Source organism: Polistes canadensis, unplaced genomic scaffold (genome assembly GCF_001313835.1).
Source record: "Polistes canadensis isolate GaletaPanama2010 unplaced genomic scaffold, ASM131383v1 scaffold_126, whole genome shotgun sequence".
Taxonomy (NCBI): Eukaryota; Metazoa; Arthropoda; class Insecta; order Hymenoptera; family Vespidae; genus Polistes; species Polistes canadensis.
The window spans coordinates 8655-21329 of record NW_014569673.1 but is presented as its reverse complement, the minus strand read 5'-3'; the positions used below and the strand labels follow the sequence as shown (position 1 = coordinate 21329).

At 33.6% G+C, this 12675-nt stretch overlaps 5 non-coding genes across 5 annotated transcripts; 4 read left to right on the top strand and 1 right to left on the bottom strand.

Annotated features, from left to right (window-relative positions):
- Positions 1-2314: 2314 nt before the first annotated feature.
- On the top strand, positions 2315-2386 carry Trnaa-ugc. The gene has a single exon. It is a non-coding gene; the product is annotated as a tRNA-Ala (tRNA).
- Positions 2387-10604: 8218 nt separating this feature from the next.
- On the top strand, positions 10605-10684 carry Trnal-uag. The gene has a single exon. It is a non-coding gene; the product is annotated as a tRNA-Leu (tRNA).
- A 550-nt stretch (positions 10685-11234) lies between these two features.
- Positions 11235-11306, bottom strand: Trnaq-cug. The gene has a single exon. It is a non-coding gene; the product is annotated as a tRNA-Gln (tRNA).
- A 434-nt stretch (positions 11307-11740) lies between these two features.
- Positions 11741-11812, top strand: Trnaa-ugc. Its single transcript has one exon. It is a non-coding gene; the product is annotated as a tRNA-Ala (tRNA).
- A 117-nt stretch (positions 11813-11929) lies between these two features.
- On the top strand, positions 11930-12001 carry Trnaa-ugc. The gene has a single exon. It is a non-coding gene; the product is annotated as a tRNA-Ala (tRNA).
- Positions 12002-12675: the final 674 nt, after the last annotated feature.

Sequence of the window (12675 nt, the reverse complement as noted above, 5' to 3'; positions counted from 1 at the left end):
CTTAAAATGTACCGAATTAATTGATTACGTTTAATAAAATATTAAATTTATTTAAAAGACACACATATATATAGAATATTAATTTAATCTACACTGTGTTTAATAGTTCCCCTACGATTATAAAATTCAGAAAAAAATGTGGAAGTATATATACATTAACTTCTAATTCGAAAATGATGTATGATTATTATATAAATGAGTAAAAAAAAAATTGTCTTAAAATGTACCGAATTAATTGATTACGTTTAATATATTATTAACGATGATCCTTATCTAATGTCGATCAAATAATTTCATCATCCCAATACAAGATCGATTTCTCTTCTTCGAGAATTTTATATATATATATATATAAGTACATACAATAATCACAATGACACTGTTTTAAAATGTTTCTTCTATATCGTTCTCGCGTTACTGTTTGCTCTTTGCTCGACGAATAAAGGGAGATTCTCGGATTTATACGATAAGAATACTCCTTCTTATTTATCCGCTTCTAAAGTATCACGTTACTACCCGTGTCGGATTACGGTTTATCAAGTTTTTAACCATGGGGAATAGCATTAGGGAGCTAATATCGCGTTTCAAATTTTCATCGTTCTGCATTTGATCGACCGTATAGAAAAAAAGAAGAAGAAAAAAAAAAAATATGTTTTAAAGTATTCATTATCACATTCGAATATATTTCTATATGTATACGTAAATGATGATGATTTATTCATATATATATATATAAATGCAATATTTATAATTGAATAATTCAAATAAGAAAGAAACTGTAATGCAAACGAAAGATTATGAAATCCGATGACTCAACGAACCCATCGTCGTATTGATAATTAATGTTCTGTCAACAATATAAGTAACACCTGGTTTTATTATTCTAAGAAATTCTTATAACAATATCATTGGAATGTTTTTTTTTATCGTCTATGACGAGATTATTTATCATAGCTATTTTTATAATACTTAATCATTCACAATCTCATAATAGGCTTAAAACTCGTATTAGAGGGTGAAGAAAAGATAGTCAACATTGATTTCTTTTTAAAGAGAAAGAGAGAGAGAGAGAGAGAGTAATAGAAAAATAATTTTAATTTGAAAAAAAAAAACTATATCTTTAATATATTAATATTATATATTAACCAAGAATCAAATCTTCAAATCATATAATAAATAACATATAAAATTCTCAACATTCATTAAAAACATTTACATGTACATATAGACGAGAACGTGTTCAAATATAATACGTTAACTTAACTATCGAGTTCATTCACCATAACCTTATTTCTTTTTCCATAAAAACATATTCTACGATTATTCGTTGTCGTCGTCGTAACTATTATTATCATTATTGTTGCTTTGTCACGTCAACCTGTCCGACAGGTTTTTTTTACATCGTGAACACTATGATTTTGAACGATGTCTGTTTTCTCGATGCTTGACAAATAAAAAAGAAAAGAAAAAAAAAAACGTGTTATACGTACATAATCAGGTGTCGCGTGTCGAGAATTTCTTCGTGAGAAAATAAGAAAATAAGAGATAAAGAAGAGTGGGTGGTGGGGAGGAGAAGAAGTAAGAAGAAGGTGACAAGGTGGGGAATGGGTAGGGGGGGGGTGGAATAGGTAGAAAGAGAGAGAGAGAGAGAGAAGGAAAACGAAAAAACGCAGAGTTCGTAACAAACGGATGATAAAATGGCACGCGTTACAGAAGCCGATAGATCTTCATTAGAGTGCGAGGTGGTGGTGGGTGCATAAGTCACGCAACAGGGGGTGATGACTTTTAGCCACCCTCGTAATTCTTCGGCACGTATTCTCTCTCTAGTATATAACCCACCCCCTCCTTTGAATACATAATAATAATAATGTGACGACGGTGCAATTGCGACCGATGACTCTTGGATTTTCGTTGATCGTTTCTTGTAAATCGTCTATTATCATGGGTGTTATTTAATGGACGTATACACCATTTCGAATAACCAATCTTGTTAAACCTTATTCGCGAATTATGTCGTAGGAAATGTTTTAATTATATTCACTTAATTGATATTAGAATGATATTGGGTTTTTATAATATACAAATTTTGATATGTGAATTTTGTTAATTTGTCTTTTATGGGATTGTACACGTGTGAGTTTGTATTGTTATTTTGTATATTGGATATTTTAAATAAATGTTTTTTCTCTATTTATTAATATCTTTTTAATTTATATATATATATTTGTATGTATGTATGTATGTGTGTGTATATTTGTATTGTGTAAAAAAAAAAAAAATTGATGGAAATAATGAAATGATGCAGTGTCATCAAGGGGATGTAGCTCAGCGGTAGAGCGTTCGCTTTGCATGTGAAAGGCCCCGGGTTCGATCCCCGGCATCTCCAATTTTTTTCTTTTCTTTTTTTCTCTTTTTATCGAATTATTAAAATATCTCCGTTTTTAATTGAACAATGCGTAAAATTTTGTTTTATAAATAAACGATTCGATTTTATTTTCAGATATTTGAAGATTATTTTTAATAAAATATTAAATTATTGTCATTAATGTTAATTTACGAAATTATTAAATTTACTAAAACAATAACGAAACTTGTCAACTCTGTATATTTGTAAATTAATTAAAATGAAAAATTATTATGTTCCCTGTTCTATGGTGAATCCAATCCAATTTAACAACACTGTACATAGGTAGTTCTTATCTGAAAATATTGATCTTAAACAAAATCATGTATTTTCTTAAATATATTATCGATAAACTCATATGATAGGCCCATGTATCTGGTTATATTAAACATTCCCCTATTCTTACACAATCAGTAACAAACGTCATCTTTGTCTACGGTAAACAATTGTATCGTTCATTATTTAAGAAGCCTTATAGGAACAACTCGTCCACCAGAACTCGACGGATGTTTTACGTTTCGCGAAGCCCAATAATGATCTCAAGGTTCGTGGTAGTATATTTTAATTATTATGGTTTCTACGTTTAATTGTCCCCCTCCCCACCCCCCACCCACCCACCAATACAAACTAATGTTAATCATACTTAAGTATCCTATTATATTATTTATCATATTACTTTAATTTTTTTTTAACAGTGAAACTTCCTTCAGATGGATACCTGGATAATGTTCAAGTCGAATCAAAAGTGAAAGGTTTTTAAAGGAACGTATAATTTCAATGGTGGGGAAGAGAAAACGTGGAAATATCGATCGGGTAAGCAAGAGATGTTGTATACAAACCATAAATGTAGTAATGCGAATTGGCAAGAATAGAAAAAGAACGGACGATGATTGACAGTTGAAAAGGGATTATGGAAGATACGAGTATTGGTGTGTTTCTTATGTTTGTGTGTATGTGTAATTAGATGATACATCGATTGATAGTTATTGCGAGATGCATTTATTTATGGAAATATGATGATTGGGGATCAAATATACGAGATAGAAGATACAAACGAATAAGAAAATAATCCAATCATGAGTTGACCAATATAAGATTAAAGGGAAATCAAAGTGTTTCGTAACGAATAAATAGACACTCGGGGATATTTTTTTGTGAGAAAGAAGAGATTGGAATCGAATACTAATTGATGTAATAAAAAAAAAAAAGGAAAAGAAATGCGATTGAAATAAAATAAAAAGAAGTTAAATGGCGTAAAATTAAAAATCCGAAAGAAAAAAAAGGGATATTCGTTTAAATGGTTTTGATTAATATCATCGAAAATGAATTAAATCGGAACGAACGGACGAATCGAGAGAAACATTTAAAAAAAAAAAAAATTAGAAACGGAAGGGAATTGAAGAGGAGGAGAAGGAGGAGGAGGAGGAGGAGGAGGAAGTCACGGAAGGAGCGGAATACAACGGTGCTGATGTAAAACAAAAAAAGGAAAGTAAAGAAAGGAGAGGGGAAATTAAAAAAAAAAAGAGCCGATGGGTGATGGTCGATCGAGCGTAGATAATTTGCTTCGTAGGGGTAGTAATTCTCTTTTCTGAGGCTGGACGATGATATTAACGAGTGGAAAGAAGAGAATGATGACGACTTCTCGAATAAGAAAGGAAGAAAAAAAAAAAATAAATAAAGAAAGAAAGACAAAGAGAGAAATAAACTGCACGTGATTGCAAAAAGAATCGTGTTGACTGCAGCGGAATAACGTAGTTTGGCTAACCAACACGTATGCACTATGAAAAAAGGGATTTTTTTTACGAATGTAGGTTTACAACATATACGCGCGTGCATACAGATAATCGGCAAGCAGCACGTAATCCACTTAGCACATAACTGCATCGAAACTGCAACGTATTCCTGCCATTTAAAACGATTCCTAGTAGTAGTAGTAGTTGTAGTAGTAGTAGTAGTAGTAGTAGTAGTAGTAGTAGTAGTAACGTGATGGTGGTTGGTTGGCGATGCAAGCGATGCAATTCCAAGCATAAATGCGTTTATAACCGTGCGTCTCGTTGATGCACCCCGAGGGTGAAAATAGCGTCAGGAAAGTTAGCAGTTGATCTCTCTCTCTCTCTCTTTCTCTTTCTTTCTTTTACCTTTTTTTTCTCTCTCTCGTACAGTGGGTCTTTGAAAAACGATGATTATGACGACCGTCGAGAATGACGATGACGATGACGATGACGATGACGACGACAACTAGGAGACTCGCGAGTGGCGGAGGGCCGTCGGCGCAACCACCAAGCGAGGGTCGCGAAAAGGGGTTGCACGAAGTTCCTCTTGCATTACGTCATACACGTCGATTCTCTTGGGATTCCCATGGCGTCAGGCAGTCGTCGATGGGAGGAAATAAGCAAGGCTCTTACTTGGCGGTATCGTTTATAGTCAGGTAAAATACGCGTTCTTTATATGTAATCCCTTACAATTAAAACTTCGGTATATGACATGAAAAAAAAAAAAGGAACAAAAAAAGAAAAAGAACGAAAGAAAGAAAAAAGATAGGAGGAAAGAAGTAAGGAAGGAAGGAAGAAGAATCGTTTGATCTATTGTTTCGATGCCATCATTTCGATTTCGAAAAGAGAGAGAGAGAGAGAGAGAGAAAAGTTGATATAACATAGACTATTATTACGAATCATACAAAGAGTAGAGAGAGAGAGAGAGAGAGAGGGAGAGAAAGAGATGAGAAAATTTATAAAGATCGATCAAAGTCAGCCCTCTCTCATTTCTCAGTCTCATCCTCTTTTCTACCAAACGGTGTAATTTTGTATAGCAGCGAGGGGGGAGGGTGGATGACGAATACACCACCATCACTACTACCACCACTCCGAGTCGTACTCGAACGAAGGAATGAAGAGAGAAGAAAAAAAAGAACATAATGGGGTGGGGGGGGGAAAGGGTATCTCTCACTTGCGGGGGATAATCGGCAGGTCGTGCGGTCGAGCGGTTTTAAAAATGGGTTTTAAACCGTTCGGGAGTTTGCTTGATTAATCATCGGCGATCTCGCGAAAACAACGTCGAAAGGGCTCGGCCATTAGCGACAAACGACGAAAACTTCGTCATTCACGCGGAGTTTTCTCGCTACTGTTTCAACAGAAGAGTAGGAGGACAGAGACAGAGAGATATGTGTGTAAATGTGTGTGTTTGTGTGTGTATATAGAAAAAGAAAAGTTGTATTAGTGATCGAGTAAACGCAATTTTTCTCCTCACACGTATACGTGGAATACATTTGAGAAGGGACCAACGAAAATACGCGGATGTATCATTTTAGGGACGAAGGGGGTTGGGGAGTGGGAGGGAGTGGTAATCTAATTGAAATTCTCCCCCTTTTCCTTTCGATGCGACGGACTACTCTTTTCCGTAAAAATTGTCCGAGAAAAAAAAAAAATCGAGTAATACCCGAGTCTCTCTCTCTCTCTCTCTCTCTCTCTCTCTCTCTCTCTCTCTCTCTCTCTCGGGCCCGAAACGCGAAAATGAAATTACCGGAGTAAACGAGGTTTTGCTCGATGATGCAGGTGAACGCAACTTCCTGTACGACAGATACAGAGAGTTAGAGAGATGGGGGTGGTGGTGATGGTGGGGGTGGTGGTGGTTGATACGAGAAAGAGGATCAACGCGATTTTTCTGAACGATACGGAACGGATTTTTCGATGGGACACAAATTTTTCCTTCTTTTTTTTTTTTTTTAATTCCCGACTAAATTGCCCTTGCAAAATTATTCCCCCCTGTCCCTCCCCCTTCCTATCCCTCACCGGTCAATTACAATCTCGTGCTAGAGAGAGAGAGAGAGAGAGTTATCACGGTGTGCCTATAAACTACTCCAATCATCCTTTTTATCCACTTCTTCCCCTTTTCCTCCCTTGATATAAAGTTTGATACAACTCGACCGTAGAATATTAGATAAAATATCGGATATTTATTTTTGATTATCTCGCAAGCTGATCAAAATTCGATCAGACGGATATCCGATCGATGTTATTTCTTTTTTTTATTATTTTTTTTTGGTAATATGCCAACGAGAATTAAAATTTACTTCGTAATTTTAAACACATTATCAACATAGAAAAATATTTTAACACAACAAATAATAGATTTTTTTCGAATAGAAAAATAAGTCCGATAAGTTTCTTTTTTTTTTTTTTTTTTTTTTTCATTTTTCCGTAGATTATTTTTCTTATTTTTTGTTTTGTTTTTGTTTTGGCCATATTCATTAGCTTTTGTTTCTTTTCTATATGCACATATTTTTGTTCCACGATGCATTGTTATTACACGAAACACATCCCGGAATTTTCCGACCGGTTATGTGCCCCTTTTACGAAAATTACCACGAGAGAACATGTAAAAAAAAGATATCCCTAAATATATATTTCAAAGTATTTGATATTATAAGTACTTTTAAAAAAAAAAAAAAAAAAAAAAAGAAAGGAATAAAGGATCGGGATCCTCTAATTATGAGTATACGGGGGAAAAAAATGGTGCGCGGTGATGTAGGATTCGCAAACATGATATGTAATTTGATATCAGGATTGCAAATATTTGGGAAGTTTTTAACGTAACATTATCAACAAGTCGATACAAAAGGTATTGAATTTTCCAACAATACTTAAACAATTTGTTATGCGAATAGTTACATTTATAATAATAATAAAAAAAAAGATAAAAATTGTGTAATAGGTAAAAATTTCAACATTAAACATTAGCGTGAAACATATGTTAACGATATGATATAGAAAATTTCATTGATCATTCTATAATATTTACATTATCGTTGAAATGTAGTAATTAAACATACCCCATGTACGTATATATGTAATACTCAACTCGACATAGTGTATACGGATTTAGCCGGAGGTCAGTAACGCGAAAATATTCAATGTAACATCATGTTCGGTAAACGAGACCTACTACCATCTCGTTGCAACACAGTTCGAAACGGAAGCATAGAGAGAGGATCGTATTCGTAGAGTGTGTGTCTACACCACTCTCTCTATATGCACATTGGTTGTTGCACATCCCGAAGGTAGCATAGATCGGTTACGAGAAATATTGACCGATTGCGCGTAACGTCGAACCCCTGCAACAATAGAACCATCGCCCGTATCTACGTTAGGCCGCCAATCTCCTCTTCAACGGCTTCGGTATATCCTATGTATATGTGTATATACGTGTACGTGGAATCATACATACATACATACATATAGTTACAACCCATTGTCCTAGGTTGATCGGAAAACGCTTTTCAACGCGTAATCGACGATGCCTGTGTATTACACATGTATGTAATATATATTTTATACATGCTCGATGATGGTAACAACTATTTATAACTGATTTGAATTTCTGTTTAGATTATTATTATTATTATTATTATTATATGAAAATTCGTCATCGAATCATATATCTATACGATTAATTATTAAGATCTATGTAAAGATCAAGATTAGATCTAACGAGCCGACTAGCTAGGATGTACCGTATTGTTCAGGATAATATGTTCTCGTACATTCCATGCTATATCATAAGTATCCAACATATATGAGAACGTGCACATCTCTATAGAAACTATTATAACGAGCGAGCGCGGAGCAGAGCAGACACAGGGCGCGATGTTAAAGCGCATTTAACGAGCCGGTACGCATCAATTGTCATTAAACGACATGATTATTGCATACGTCGACGATTATTACGGCGATAGACCATTACTGGAATATCCAATCGGAGTTGGACGGTGGACTCTCTCATAATGATCGATGCTCAATATATATATAGACATTGAATATTTCGTTAATGCTCGATACCGTTCTATGTTGCACGGATTCTCATGAAAATACTGACAATGAAATAGAGATAGAGATAGAGAGAGAGAGAGATATATACAAAAGACATAGGAGGAAGCCATAATAATTTAACGCTAATGAGACATTTCTAGACTATTTCCGCCTGTCACAGAAATTTTGTCGAATAACGATAACGATACGTTATATCTTATCTCATCGAGTCATAGTAATCGTTATAATGGGATACGTTATTCAATGTATCATTAATTTAGATCCTACGTTAACTTCACTCTCCTCTTATGTGATATTCCGAAGATCGAACACCTGTGTTCATATATAGCTATCCGATATCCACTCGGCCCATTCCCTTCCTTCCTTCCTTCCTTCCTTCCTACCTTCCTCCTACTTCATTCCATGATCCGCAGAAAATAATAGATAAATCATCCCCCAATTGGCTTCTAGCAGAGTTTATTTCATAAGGAGTCGCACGCCCTATTCGATCAGTGTAACCACACACACATATACATACACACATATACGTATTATACATATATATATTTACATAGAGATACAGCAGTAGACATGTATATTGTGTACGATGATATATATATACGGGAAGATAGGATTTTCTGTATGATATGCAACATGCTCGACGTAATTCACTCGATGCAAGTCATCGAGATTATCCTTCTCGTCTGCTTTTAAGGATGAGCAGGAGAGATACGATCGATCATCCACGACGACAGGGACGTACGAGTATTAAACCGAAGTAGCGTCGTGATTCTGCTAAATGCTATGCTAAACAGGTACTTTTCCATCTCGAATAACTTTTAACGGAGTTATGAGCAAGAATATATATATGTATGTATGCTGTTATATTGGTGATAAACGGTACAATGTTATGAGCTTCTTTTTCTTTTTCGTTTTTTAGTAAGCTTGGTTTGACTTTGATAATAATGAACGACATTAAAAGTTTCACGTAAACTGGTAACACAAGTTACATTTCAAAATCATTTTAATTCGGTATTTTATCGAGCATCGTTATTTAAAAGATCGAACGTTTATTTCGAATTTTCATACGTGGTTCAAATAATTCATTTACCCTATACCCCATAATAAAAGTACAAATAGTAGTGTATGAAAAGTATATTTTTATCTTTGACTAGAATAATAACGTCAGATTAACATAAACGTTAGTTAGTGTCTTTTGCTTGAACATAAACGAATTACGTATAGATAAGACTATCGTTGTGTTAAAAGATGTGCAACAAATTAAACAAAAAAAAAAAAAAAAAAGAAGAAAAGGCATTTACAAATACTTTGTATTATAAAAAAAAAGTATACATACATATATAAAACACAGTTGATTGCGAGTTAGGAAGCGAGAGTGAAATTTATCTTCTATTTTCTGATATCGTTGTATATCTATACGTCGACGTAACGCAAGAGGGGAGTTATAAGTCAGAACACTACCTTCAAGGACCGATTTAACGCTTATCTCGGCAGCTTATCTTTTATACGAATATTCACGCAAATTTATCGATCTGTCCGCGGTCGTACGCTTTTCTCTTTCTCTCTTTTCTTTTTTCTATTTCTTCTTTTTCTTTTTTCCTCTTTCTCATTGTTTCTATCTCTTTCTTTCTTTATACATTTTGTTAACCATTCTTCACCATGGCAAAGCACAGGAGTGTTTCGAGCGTCATTTTTACGCTCGTCGTCTCCCCGGAGACGCGATAAGAAAAAAATAAGAAAAGCCACTCCCGGAGTCACGTTATGAGCATGAATTTTTATATTGAGATTTTATCGCGTACCGCGACTCCTTCTCTGTGCCGAGAGAGAGAGAGAAAAAAAGGGAACAAAATAAATAAAAGGAAAGAGATTCGCCTTCGCGTAATGACGTACACTCCACGCGCAAATATATCCCTTCCTCCCCATTGCAAGTCAAAGTATTTTTAAAGTATGTGTGTGTGTTTTTTTTTATAACACCGAGACGTGCCATTTACTTCATTGAAATTATTTTCTTACACGAACTTTTGTTATATTCTGTTAGAAGAACATTCTCTCATGCTAATATTTTTGTTTTTTTTAATTAAATCACATATAACAATTGTTTTGTTATATATTTAAATGAAAATCTATCATAATTAATTATTTCGATTGATCTGGTATATTAATATGTATATTTATTTATATACATTGATAATCGATAATTCTAATATAAAAAATATATATTTTTAGATATGTTCTATTAATTACTTTTTTTTCTACGATGAAGAAAAATAGCACTATTATATAATAAAGATAATCAATGACTCGTATAAAAATAAACATATTCTCGTGAATGATCAAAATGAATTTATAAAATATCTTTATCTGGTCGATTTTGAGACAGCGTGGCCGAGCGGTCTAAGGCGCTGGTTTTAGGCACCAGTCCGAAAGGGCGTGGGTTCGAATCCCACCGCTGTCATATATTTTTTTTTCTTTCTTTAAATTCATAAAATTAAAAATCTCTTTATATAGATACATATATTTATCTATATAAGTATATATTTATACTTTTGTTTTGTGTTTTCTTGTTCTTTCATTATTAAAAAGTTGACTATTTTTTTTATTTGCATTACCTTTTGCATTACCTTTTGCATTATTATAACTTATACGATATTTGTTTACTAATCATGCAGTTATAAAATGTTACTAGTTATTTGGATCGATCGATATTATTTATAATTGATATTTAATCTGTTACTAGAAATTTATTTGTCAAATTGTTTCCTATAAGTCTGTAATTACATAAATATCCGAATGCAGTTTCTTCTTACTTATCGTTTTATTGTTGATTAATATAAATTATTTGAAAAAATTATTAGTAACTTTTTGTAAGATATCACAGTATTGATATCGTTATCGCTTATCGCAAAAAAAGATAAAACCACGAGGAGTCCTATGGTTCTTATCTATCAAAAATAATGTATGATAAAAATGCATTGATGCAAAAGATTATGCAATTGTAAAAATCAAGGTCCCACCGAGATTTGAACTCGGATCGCTGGATTCAGAGTCCAGAGTGCTAACCATTACACCATGGGACCCTTACTGATAACAGCTAAAATTAAAAATCATTTGTTCTTTAAATAAAATATTGAAGTTATTTTAAAAAACTTAATATGTAATAATAATTCATATATACTATCATATCGTATATCTTGCAGTTTAGAAATGCACGGCAACGCAGAAACAGTGTTTGTTATACGAGTCAATTTTTTAATATAAATAGATCAAATATTATAGATACACATCCATATACATAAAAACAATAGATATATTACTACAAGTATTTCTTTCAAAAAATGAAAGTAATCGAGATAAGAGTAATACGAACTACATCTTATCTTATTAATTTATTATATTTCTGTTAAAAAAAAATCTAAAATGTAATTATGTGTTGTTAGATAAAATATTATAAAAATAAATAAATAAAGTACAATCTCGACTGAGTTGGATTGTTGCTTGATCAATAAAAAACGGGGATGTAGCTCAGTGGTAGAGCGTTCGCTTTGCATGTGAAAGGCCCCGGGTTCGATCCCCGGCATCTCCACTTTTTTTTTTTCTTCCTTGAAGACTCGGAATACACGAGTAGAATTTCAAATAAATTTTAAACACCTTTTTCCAAAATGTCGGATCATGTTACATTATTCTCTCACTTCTAATAAGAGGGGATGTAGCTCAGTGGTAGAGCGTTCGCTTTGCATGTGAAAGGCCCCGGGTTCGATCCCCGGCATCTCCAATTTTTTTTTTTATTTATTTTGTTAAACGATCATTCGGTAAAATGAATTAAACAAACTTTTGCAAAATTGGGATATAATCGAGAGCGATCAAATCAATGAAGATAATTAAAATTAATTACAGTACCAATCACATACACACAGGTATTAAATCATACTACTACTATGTGTACAAGGAGGCCTATTAGAGAAAAGGTTTTGCATTCAAGCATTTCAGTTGTGAAATAAATGGCTTACAACCTATGACCGAGTAATTGCCAACACGTGCTCGTCAATTACCAGTTCGATTTGACTGACATGAGTATATTCAGTAACTGGACGATGGCCAGCAGCGTGCACGTTCGTTAAAAGTGGAAAGAAGAAAGAATAATAGAAACAGAGAAAGAGAAAGAGAAAGAGAAAGAGAAAAAGATAATAGAGTAGGAAATAGGCAAGATGGAGAAGAAAAAAAAGTCAATGCAGAAATAGGTATATACAATATGTATATATATATGTATATACGGGAGAGACACGGAACGTGAAACGATGGCCGTGGCCGTATGTAAAGTGAAAAAGGGGAGACGATGGTATGCAGATGAAGGCGAGCAAAGAGATTGAATGGTAATAGTCTTCGATTCGTCATATGCAAAAGTTTCCCATATACATGTGGATAAATATGTATATATATATATATATA